This window comes from Poecilia formosa, unplaced genomic scaffold, assembly GCF_000485575.1.
Source record: "Poecilia formosa unplaced genomic scaffold, Poecilia_formosa-5.1.2 Scaffold66, whole genome shotgun sequence".
NCBI lineage: Eukaryota > Metazoa > Chordata > Actinopteri > Cyprinodontiformes > Poeciliidae > Poecilia > Poecilia formosa.
In genome coordinates, this window is record NW_006800005.1 from 163,456 (window position 1) to 175,738 (window position 12,283).

At 40.2% G+C, this 12,283-nt stretch overlaps 1 protein-coding gene and 2 non-coding genes across 3 annotated transcripts in view; 2 read left to right on the plus strand and 1 right to left on the minus strand.

Annotated features, from left to right (window-relative positions):
• The window catches only part of gpc3 (glypican 3), a 199,814-nt gene that overhangs the window by 54,073 nt on the left and 133,458 nt on the right, over positions 1 to 12,283 (minus strand). The gene's annotated exons all lie outside the window — the stretch shown is intronic.
• trnaa-cgc (transfer RNA alanine (anticodon CGC)) lies at positions 270 to 342 on the plus strand. Its single transcript has one exon. It is a non-coding gene; the product is annotated as a tRNA-Ala (tRNA).
• Positions 516 to 588, plus strand: trnaa-ugc (transfer RNA alanine (anticodon UGC)). The gene has a single exon. It is a non-coding gene; the product is annotated as a tRNA-Ala (tRNA).

Genomic DNA, 12,283 nt, shown 5'->3' on the forward strand with positions numbered 1-12,283 from the left:
TAGTACACACATACCATAGACACAGTTTAACTGTTTCTGAGGCCACTTCTCAACCTAAAGCTTCCAACAAGGATGCGATTTGAACCCATGCTTGCTGAGAACACCGGATTACCAATCCTTTGCCATAACCACTCAGCAATCTCGTCCTTGTTTCTGTCTCGTACTGAAGGAGAGACGATCAAGCTTTGCACAGAAGTCTTTGGATGGTCGTTGGAACGGACCCTACTTGAAACCCTGAGGTTTTCTGATTAATTTTATTTGCAAGGTGTGGGGAATTAGCTCAAGTGGTAGAGCGCTCGCTTCGCATGCGAGATGTAGCGGGATCGATGCCCGCATTCTCCAGAACGTCCTTGTCACGGTAGATTGGACTTTTCATTTAAGATCGAGTATTTTGACAATTACCACAATCTGGTGTAGACTGGGTCAAGGGTTTCCATAGAGCTCCTTTGATGTTCATTTGAATAAAATTTCCTGAAAATCGTGAGATTTTTTTATCCTTTCTCTAAGACCTATGTGGGGAATTAGCTCAAGTGGTAGAGCGCTCGCTTTGCATGCGAGAAGTAGCGGGATCGATGCCCGCATTCTCCAGAATGTCCTTGTCACGGTACATTGGACTTTTCATTTAAGATCGAGTATTTTGACAATTACCTCAATCTGTTGTAGACTGGGTAAAGGGTTTACACAGAGCTCCTTTGATGTTCTTTTGAATGGAATCTATAGAAAATCATGAGATTTTTTGATAATTTTTCTTGGATCTGTGTGGGGAATTAGCTCAAATGGTAGAGTGCTCGCTTTGCATATAAGTGGTAGTGGGATCAACAATTCTAAGTCGAGTCATAATTACTTCTTCTTTTTGACTTCCCCTCAAACAATTACCTCCTACACTCTTGAATTGCATATACCTGTCTCCCATTATCATGGTTATCTCATTGATCCTGCCAAATCTTAATTTATTTTTCAATAATAGATTTACCCTTACTTTTACCCAAAGGAATATTCAAATTAACAATTTCTGATTTCAAGGCCTGCTTGGCTAGAATATCTACTTTCTCAATTTAGTTTATTAAATTGACTATCAACTAAATTTTTAAATAACTCCCAATTAGCGCTACTTAGCCTCCATCTTGGAATCTGCCCGTCCTCTTCTTTTATCACTTCAGAACCAACTGAAACTAGTATAGGAAAATGGTCACTCCCCATAGGAGAATCACTCAGCACCTTCCAAGATGTAATTTCAGCTATTCCATTTGAAACCAATGTTAGATCTAAAACACTCTTTAAATTCCTACAACAATCATATCTAATAGAGCTACCATCGTTAACGCTAACCAGTGAATGTATCTCAAGAAATTCTTCAATCACCAAACCATTTGCATCTGTATTAAGAGTCCCCCATAAAATATTATGATAATTGAAATCACCACACCATACAGTCTTGCCTACATTTTGTTCATTTACTTCATTGAGCTCTTGAATGGACAACTTCTTGTTAGCATTATAAACATTTATCACAGACATTTGACCATTTCCTATCCAAATCTTAACTATTGATTCTTAATTCTCCCCTATTGATGATTCCACTTTATATCTTATACCATCTTGTACAAAAGTTGCCACTCCCCCACCTTGTCTTTCCTTTCCATCATTTCTAATTGATGTATACCCAGGAATTATGAAATCCAGTTGGAGTTTAAGCCAGGTTTTTTGAATGCAAATCAGATGAGGTTTAACTGTCAAATCTGAAATATATTTCTTAAACTCTAGACCATTACTAATGAGACTTCTTGCATTCCACTGGACAATAACAAACATAAAGAATATGGGCCACCACTGCATGATTGAGGTTGAAAAGATTGTGTCTCATTTAATTTTTCCTTAATTGATTCCCAACTAACATTCTTACAGTCAAGATACTTTTGGGCTTCCTTCACTATTATTTGAATTTTTTCCACTTTTCTTTGTGTTTGAGCAGTGCAGTTAACAACCTCAACCATGAACAATACAAAATCCTCCTTTGTCATACTCTTAGATGTCTCCCTTGTCCAACACACTTGAATCCAATAGCTGAATCACTTCCTAAGTGCAGTCAAGTTCTACAGAGTCCTGTTAACGACCTCATTATTTGACTCAGGTGTGTTGAAGTAGAGATGCATCTAAAAGTTGCAGGGGACCGGCCCTCGAGGCCTGGAGTTGCCCACCCCTGGTGTAGACGGTTGGTACAGCAACAACGGATCTTTAATGTATTTTGGTGCTAACCCGTTTATTGATTTATAAACTAACAACAGTATTTTAAAGTCTATTCTCTGAGCTACAGGGAGCCAGTGTAGGGACTTTAAAACTGGTGTTATGTGCTCTATCTTTCTGGTTTTAGTCAGAACACAAGCAGCAGAGTACTGGATCAGCTGCAGCTATTTGATTGATTTATTGGACAGACCTGTGAAGACACTGTTGCAGTAATCAATGCGGCTAAAGATAAACGCAAGGATGAGTTTTTCTAGATTGTGCTGAGACATAAGCCCTCTAATCCTGGAGATGTTCTTCAGGTGATAGAAGGCTGACTTTGTGACTGTCTTAATGTGGCTCTGAAGGTTCAGGTCAGAGTCCATCACTACTCCCAGGTTTCAGGCCTGATCGCTGGTTTTCAGTTCTTATAACTGGGGTGACTGTGGCTCTCTGGTAAGAGTAAGTAGTAAGAGCAAGAGTAGTTGTCTTGTGATCAGAAGGTTGTAGGTTCGATTCCAGCTTCCTCCTGCCATGTCAATGTGCCCCTGGGCAAGGCACCTAACCCCAAATTGCCTACCGATCTGCATATTGGTGTATAAATGTGTGAGTGCGAATGGGTGAATGTGGCTCTAGTGTAAAGCGCTTTGAGTGGTCAAAATGACTGGAAAAGAGCTTTATAAGTTCAGTCCATTTACACAGCTAGCAGGACAGTGTGGCTTTAAAAACAAAATAATTATTAAATGGAAAAGAAGCCTATGCAAAGTGTACAGTGATTCTGTGGGCTGGTTTCTCTTCTCTGGGAATGTTGTCAGACTGCATAGTATCATGAACTCTTTGAGGCATCATAAAAGAAATCTGGCGGTCTTTACTGGGAAACTGAAAGTGGGATCTAATTGGGTCTGTCAAGAAGGTAATGATTAAAATCCAGATGAACACAGAAATGGTTCAAAACACAACATATAAACATGGATAGTAGTGGGGATTTTATTAAATTCAAAATTCTGATTGGATTTCAAGTCTTTTGGTGTATATAAAAGACTGGTGTACTTTTAAATATAAAAGTATATTTAAGCCCAGGCTTCTTACATATGTTGAAAAATCAGAGCAACCTAAATGTATTGTGTTAATTGGTCACAAGTAATCAAATTAAGTTTATCCAACTTCATTTATTAGGTTTATTAAGTGGTCGTGTCAAACAAATGTAAACGTAATGTAAATAGTTTGGCACAATTACTTGTGACCAATTAGATTTTTTTAAGTTGGGGCTATTATTTTTTCCAGTACACCTTTACTACAATAAGTTTGGACGATGTTGTTTGTAAAAAAAAAAAAAAAAAAAAAGGAAAAGAAAATCCCTAGAATTGATAAATGTGTTTGTAGCTAACCTTCAGAGCCAGGCTCGTGTTCGTCTCCAGTGCCGTAAAACACTGAGATCCGTGCCAAAGCAACAGATGTGCCAAATTCCAGCGGCCTGCCCTCCGACCGGCGTTTCATCTAATCGCATTGCCTCCCGCTTGTTTGTGTTTTATTTATTTCCTTCCTCTCTGTACACGTCAGCATGCATTTTTTGGTTGTTGTTGCATCTTCTGGGGTGTGTGGAGGGGGCAGGGGGAGTTTTCTGTGGGAGAAAATTGGGTTCATATGGCCTCGTCTCAGGTCAGCTGCGACGTCTGGCTGGGCTCAGACGTCTCATTTGTGTGTGCGAGACAGAAAGCGGAGGTATAAAAAAAAAGAGCACTAATTACGTCATTATGTCAGTCTGGAGATAAACAAGCCTGCTCCTGCCGCTCGCGTACACAATCTTGGTTTTGGATGTGGCGTAAACGCCAAAGTTTAAAGTGGGAACACACATCATTCTGTTCCCAGCAAGGCTGCCCGACAAACCTCCATTCATTTCCCAACATTGAGGCCATAGATGGACGATGACCGCAGCGTTTCTGAAACCCTGCTCACTTTAGACCAAGGACAAACAGACTGCCAGGCAAGCAAGAGGAGGAGCGTTTCCACCTCGGTTCGAGTCAGTAGTAGAGCAAGGCGTCACTTGTCCAGAGAACCGCGCCCGCTGCGGAGTCACGTCGAAATGTGCCGTTATCTCCCAGAAATAAACCCTCGCCATGATGAATAAGACTTTAATGTAGGACAGCTTATAGGACCATTGTAGCAAAAAATAAAAAAAAGAAAAGGAAAGAAAAGAAAAGAAAATTTCTGAGTTTGAAATTTCCTTCAAGTAAGTCGAAAATTTAAGAGAAAAAAATCTGAGATTAATCTCAGAAATGTCCTAGAAAAATACTTGAAAATTTCTGAGTTTGAGAAATTAACATGCTAGAAAAAACAACACTTTCCAAACAATCCCAGAAATAATAATAAAAAAAGTTTGAGAGCTTCAAAAGTCGAAAATTTGTAAGCAGAAATTTCCTCCAAAATACAGAATATTTACATTTGCTAGAAAAAAACACAAGTTTTTTGTTTTTTTTTACATTTGTTTGGAGAAAATTTCTCAATAAAACAAAATCTGATTTTAGCATTTTTTACTTTTTGAGTTCAGAAATGTCAACTTTTTTTTCTAAATATTTTTCAGATTAAACTCAAAATTCTGGAGTTTTAGCAACTTTTAGACTTTGGAGCTCAGAAATTTCAATGTTTTTTATGTTTGACAATCTCAAAATTTTAGAGTATTTTGACAAAAATTCACTCCTTTTTTCTTTTATTAACAAAAGCGCTATTACGGCGTTGCATTAATGCACTCAACCTTTTCGGCACAAGCTGAATGCATTTCTGTTTTTTTTTATAAAGATTTTTATTAGTTTTATGTTTCACAAGTAGAGAAAATAGAACATCATATGATGTACTGCCTATAACCTTACATGAGTATGTGAAGAAGAGAAACAAAACAAACAAAAAACAACCCCCCCCAAAAACAAAAAAAAAAAGAAAAAGAAAGGGGAAGCCGCCGTACAACATCACATTTATGTCAAATCATGTATCCAATGGTCAGCAGACATTTATAGACATGTCAACAACACAAACGTACCTAGCCAGGTGATAAGACAAAGGAAAAGAAAGCTGCATAGTGATACAAAAGGAGGGTGTTCTTTAGTTAAGACCTGGTGAGACCTTCCACTTTATAGGATTCTGACCTCTCATCACAAGTTGCATCAACTCTTTAGGTAGATAGCTAAGCACAGGAGACCACATATCAAGGAAATGTTTTTCATTACCCTTAAGAACTGCACTAATCCTTTCATGTGGGAAGACCCTAAATATTTCTCTGTACCATTGTGTGACAGTTGGTGGCTTATCCTTAATCCAATGAATTAAAATGCATCTTCTACCCAGAAGCAATAATTTGTCACAAAGTTTGAAGTGTGATTCTGTCAGAGTGACTGATTTTGAAGGGAGGCCAAGAAGAAACGGACCTGGGTCACATCTGATCTTTACATGAAACGCGTCACTCAGCTCTTTAGAAATTGCGCCCCAGAATCTTTTAATCAATTTGCATTGCCAGAAATAAGAATGCATTTCTTTGACATATCGCATCGATTTACTGGACTCTGAAATTCCTTATTGTGGTTTGCAACTTGGCAACTAGATGGGACTCACCACCTCTAAAACCTTGTTAAAGGGAAACGGTAAAGATGTTCGAGTGAGGTATTTCAACGCAACCAGAAAGAGGATGAAGGAGGGCAGGAAAAACCCTTGACAAGAACCACTTGGCTCTTTTAAGAGCTCGGTATTTGCATCTACATCTCACCACATTCAACAGAGAAAAAAGGCCTTAATAAAATGTGTACAGCTGCAACTTTGGCTTTGCAGGTTTGCATTTTTTGTGTGGATCTTATTCACATTTGACAGCATCATATTAGATGTTATGAACCGTGAATAAAATGTTACTCTGACCCAACAGAGGAAAGAGGTAATGTTGGTAATAAAATGTGTTAAATTCCACGTTGTTGCCAAAGGAAAAGCTGCAGTCATTGTGAGTTCATCTTTTTTGGCCTATGAAGACTTAGTTCATCACCAGTGCAGAGGACTATGGAAAAGACTCAACGATTTGAATCAAATCACTTTATGGCTCTAATGGTCTGTCATGTCACTTATGTTACATGGTTTGCGTTGTGATATGTCGGAATGATCATTAGCTTAAAAACTAAATATTTGCAGATTTTACTGCGATTTTACTTTTTATTCATAGATTTTTTTTTCTAACAGATTTGAAAGAAAATGCTAATCGGGCCACGGCCAAACGTTAGCGACTTGGTAACATTTAAAACTTCAACAGAGTCCATGCCTCCAGGAAGCAACCGCTTCTTAATAGTTGAGAGTCCAGACCCTCTGGACTTAGCAAAGCATACCTGGGGGAAGCTGAAATACCTAGTTACAATGCTACTTAAGCTACTTGCTAACATCTCCAAAGCAGCCAGTCCTGAAGGGTCATTCATTTTCCTTGGAACTGGTTGGCTGTCTCCCCAAGAGCAGATATAAGAAGGACTGTATTATATTATACAGATATTTGGTTCTGCAGGAGTGCTAAGATGGTTTCCAATGTGTGTATTAATCCATATCAAGGTATACTTTGTGTTTTCAGCAAGTTTTAGAGAGTATTGTTGGATTTCAGCTACTCAAGGATCCGTTTGTTTACATGTAAAACTGCCAGGTCAGAAGCTGCCAGCAGAACTCATGTAACTGTGGCGGGATCGAGGGATAACAACAGAGTTTAGGTCAAATAAACGACCCAGCAGTTGGTAGAAGTGTCGAAGCAATGCCACACCAAGAGGCAGTGTAATATTATCCTTTGGGGACCATATAAATGTTTAATAAGAATATAATAAGAATCCTCAAGGCAATTCCGGATAAATTTTCCTGGCTGACCCGCAGACAGAGAGACAAACCAATAATGCCATTTTAATAGGCCACGGGGGTTAGCGCGGCTCCAGCTACCGAGAACCCGATGTTCTGCTTCCTGACACTCGCTGGGTGAAGCAGAGTTGAGAAAATACCAACGATGGAAACACATGAACCAAAGTTGAAAATAGTGCATGAAGAAGCGAACTGGCTGTGGCGCAAATGAGCCATGTCTCTCCCCACAAAGGGATGACAGGACACTAGTTCTGGCTGAGTCCGCCTTGGCGGGCTACTGCCCGCTGACTGCCTGACTCGGCCACAGCTGCTGCGGCCAGGGAGGGGTCGCCTGCATGTTTGTTTTGAAAGTGACGTTGCACTTTTGGCGATGCTGAGCCGCTGCCCGATTAGCCCTGGGCCTCCAGAGTCACCACAAGAGAGGGAGAGAGAGAGAGAAAAACCGCGAGCCCACTCTAGACGGGAATCTGCTGGAATTCAAAAATGTTGAAAGGAAAAGAAGGCATGGAAGAAACACGTAAGCTCCAACTATGATGCAGGGTTTTTTGGACAAACAGCTGGACTCGAAGAACGTGTAATCAGTGGGACAGCAAGCGTCCCGCAGGCCGCAGGGTTCACCTCCTTTTACCACAAAAAGCGCAAGCAAACGGTGCAGAAACATCGCACGGAGCCCCCAAAACATGTGGCCTGATTGCTCGGCGACGAGCGGCCAAGACGCGGAGACACAGAAGCCGCAAGGCTGTCACTGCGTCCCGACACATGATATGAACTGCACACACAGGGTCACTGTTTGACACGACAGCTGCAGCTGAGCCTCCGAGCCGCAGCGCTTGATCTGCGCTGACGGAAATCAACCTGCAGCCTGCCGGGCTATCAGCTGCGGGAGGCGACACCGAAACGCACATATAGCTGAAACCAGAGATGGTGGAAAAAAACGCAACTTTTTTTCACGCTCTTGTTAAATCATTAAAGCTGGGGTATGTAACTGTTATTAGAAATATGTTGCTTTTCAACATATTATGTCATGACATTATACAGTAGTATGAGACAGTTTGTGAAAAAAGTTCAACTCCTCTGCCTTCTTCCTGTGCTTCTACTGCCATCTGCAAAAACACACCACTCCTCATAAGAAACATCCAATCAGGGCCAGGAGGAGGGTCTTAGAATGAGAATGTCAATCATTCCCACGTAATCACTGCTCACACCCTCCCTAATGCTCTTTTCTGTTACTGGTTGCCTTCCTGTGAAATTCCACTCGATTCTCATTTCCCTTCACTGCTCAGTCTGGGATTTCTCCCATTGAGCTGGATTCTCTCAAGTATAAAGTGCACCAGTCCCTCCTGCAGCAAAACATGATCGTGCCACCACCGTGCTTCAAAGTTGAGATGGTGCTCACACTTCTTCCTTCATGTCAGTACGGCCAAACACTATTTTGTCTCATCACACCAGAGAACAAATCTCCAAAAAAAGAAATCTTTGTCCCCGAGGGCATTTGTACCAAAGACTATTAGTGTCACACTCAGAAAAATTAAAACATAAAACTATAAAATTATGAGAAAAAAGTCATAATTTTACAAGAATAAAGTCATACCATCATCACTATTTGATACAACTTTACTCTTGTATTATTACAACTTTATTCTTGTGATACTATAACTTTATTTTTTTTAGCATGGCCCTAACACTCTGTAGCACATTTGTAAACTTCCATTTAAGTTTTAATTTGTTTTTGCTTTTGTTCTGTGGTTGATTTGCACAAGTCACACCAAAACAATCTCAATCTTTCCACATTTGAAAAAAGCAAAAATCTCTTTTTTTTTTTTTTTTTACCAAATGGAAAATATGTTGTAAGCCTAAGTGACCTGAAACACTAAACTCAGATGGAGGGGGAGGTTATGTTCTTTTTTTATTGAATGCAAATAACTGGTGTCAGCTGCATGTTTCAGAGTCTCAGAGTAACACATTTAGAATCTGTTTAGACGAGTGTGGTACGCTGTGGAAGGCAAAGAGTAAATGCAGAAACTGTGTTTAGAGAAAGGGGGCCTCCTCCGTGGCTGGGATTGGGATTGGGGCCCGCAGTGCGTCCCTCCTCTCTGTCTCCCTTTCCTTTAACTAGTCCAGACAAGCCCGCATGACTTGGGCCAGACGGAATCTGCTGCTCTGAATGTTTCTATCAATGCCTCGACTCATCTCGTCTGCAAATCTAATCTGCAAAAACTGGAGCTCCAAAACAAGACTACTTACCGTGTGCTCCTGACAAAAGCCGGGGCCTTCACCATCTGATGTTGATGCTTTTTCCCATAATTGCGCCGAGTTGAAGGCTTAAAATGCAGCCAGTCATCGCGGCTGTTTTCCAGATAACATGGCGATGACAGACTGGCCTGATTTGAAGAGTTTCAGACTCAAACCTGCTCTCATCGCAGGAGTTTGGGATATTAATGAAACATGTGGCGGGGAAAATCTGCTGCTGAAAAGTTTGGCGTGAAATTGTATACATCCTCCCCGCTGAGTTGAAGTTTGCAGAATCACTTTTGGCTGCAGTTAGAGCTGCTGGTCTTTTGGCTGTTTTACATCTTCTATGGAGACTGACATTTGTCTCTTTCTTTCTTTGTCCAGTGAACATCAACAGCTTTGTGTGTAGGATTAAAAGAGATACAGATATTTCCTTCTATTTGTAAGGAAATAGAAAGTATTTTTAATATGTTTCTTGAATATAAGCGACTTGCTTATTTTGTCTGGAGACGTTTTTAAGAAAAGTTGAGTCTTAAGTGGCTTTTATAGTTGGTGCAAGTTTTACAAAAAAGATGGTACTAAGTGGAAACGCACAGCGCCTAATGTGACACAATGTTCACTTTGATAAATAAAACCTGAGTTTCTGCTTTTTTTCAATGATTAACAACCTGACTGAGTCTTCCTCTCAGTCAGATTGCAACAATGTTGCATGCTTAGTGGTTAGTTTTTAACTCTGTGTTTATGTGAATGTTTTTTCTTACGGTGTAAATGTCATAATGTATCAATTGAAAAATGTGTTAAAATAATAATAAACAAAATCTCTCAAAGCTGTTTGACCTATACATCTAAGGTCAAAATTCAAAAATTAAAGGTGTGAACAATGATGGAACCATGCCAACAAATATGTTTGATCTAAACCATTTCATTATGTTTAGGGTAATCGTCCTTTCAAGATTGCTCTGAATTTGCAGAAGAAACGCCTCTCCGTAGCATAATCCTGCCACCACCTTGCTTGATTATGAGGGTGTTTCTGCATTTTGCCCTACCAACAATGTCTTTATTTGTCGCTTTTTCCACATATTTCCCAAACATGGGTCACAAAATCATTCCAAATATCTCTAGGAGCTGGCACTACAAATCCCAGAATGCTATGGCTGCATCCAAATCCCAGAACTTCCAACATTTTTTCAATGATAATTCAATTGTATTCCACAGAGTATTTCACTCTGACACCCATTGTTTATCACATGAAGTCCCAAGAAAATACATTGAACTTTGTGTTGGTAACATGAAAGCTCAATACTTTTATGAAGAATAATAATAAACTTTAAAAAAAAAAGGATAGAGTTTGGTATTTCAAGCATTTTTTTTCCTAGCATTTTTAAAGGAATTCTATCTCCATGTTGAGGAAATCACTGTATAAATTTGTTGTTTGCAAGACTTCCTGTACTGGAGGTAACAGAGCCTCCAGCTAAAGAGACTCAGTATTACCTAGCAGTGGCTGTGTGTTGTTATCCGGTACAGGGAGCAGTTCAATCAGCTGTTAGGTCTCCGAGGGACAAAGCCTGCCTCTTTCTTAAATTTAAGTCCCAGACTCTGATGCTGCTACCCAAAGCGGAGGTTAAAAACAAAAACAACAACAACAAAAAAAAGCATCTTTACCACAGATGAGAAGCATCTCAGCTGTAGTAAAAACACCAAGAGGTGCAAGTGGCGAAGACCAAATCTTAGAACGGGGCGTTAGTAAGGGATAACCCGTGGGACAAGAGTCATCAGGCCCCAGGAAGCTCTGATTTCTGAGAACCAGTCCCAGATCAACAAGCAAGAATAATAAACTCCAGTTCTAGTGTGTTTATCAGAACAAATTCATTTCACTTGAGCACAACCCCACGAGCTGCCAGACTCCAGATTTGTTGTTTTCCCCTCACTGTGGGCTCCCTGCTCTGTGCCTGCACCACTCAGATCCACTCCTCGGTTGGACACACAGAGCACTGACTTGTTTACCCAATCGGTCTTGGACTCCGGGATGATGTAGATGACCACTAATGCGGTCTTACTCAAGAATGTGGAATTGCTTCACTTTGTAAAATGACTGCATCGGAGGAGCTGTGCCTGTTTTTAAGAGCACTGCAAACTCAATAAGCTTGAGTCCCATTAAAGCAATAACTGTACAGAACCTTTAGCATGTCAGATAAAGACTTTATAAAGAAAACTGTAATTAGGGTTAGGATTTAGTAAATATCCTGATAAAAAAAATGTTACAAAGCGATTGGTTGCAGTAGCATGATCTCATGATGTTCAGTTGGATTTAAGTTTGAGGACTGGGATGGCCATGGAAGAAGTTGGGTTTTTTTGTTGTCTTACAATTCATTTCTGTGTTTATTTGCACAAATGTTGTCTATTATTCTTGGGAAACACATAAACTGGCCATTGCCTTTTTATGCAGTTACATTCAATTCTCATCTTCCTTCCCAGGTCAGGCTAGGATTTCTCCAATTGGGTCGGATTTGTTTGGTAGATTTTCTTCAACGTACAGAAGGATGAACGATGACGTTGATTATCTGCACTGTTTTAGAATTGTAGTCTGCCTGTAGTTTTAGCAATGGCAGCGAAGGAAGTGAAGGATGCCGTTCAGTCCGTGTTTGCTACGCTTCCAAATATTGAATTAACATCAACAGTCGCCTTTTTCGGATCAGCACTTCTCTCTTCGCAGAGGAGGATGGTTGTTTGGAGCGCACGCAATTTCTGGTAAGCTTCATAGCGTTGAACTGGCGCATTACATATATCACTGGCAAATGTTAGCGATTGGTTAACACTGAAAACTTCAACAGAGTCCACGCCTCCAGGAAGCAACCGTTTCTCAGTAGCTAAGAGTCCAGATCCTCTGTATGAAGTGAAACAAAGAACAAGGGACTATTTTCTACCAGGCTAGGAAAGACCTAAGAATGACTCAATTTAAGCTATTTGGGGC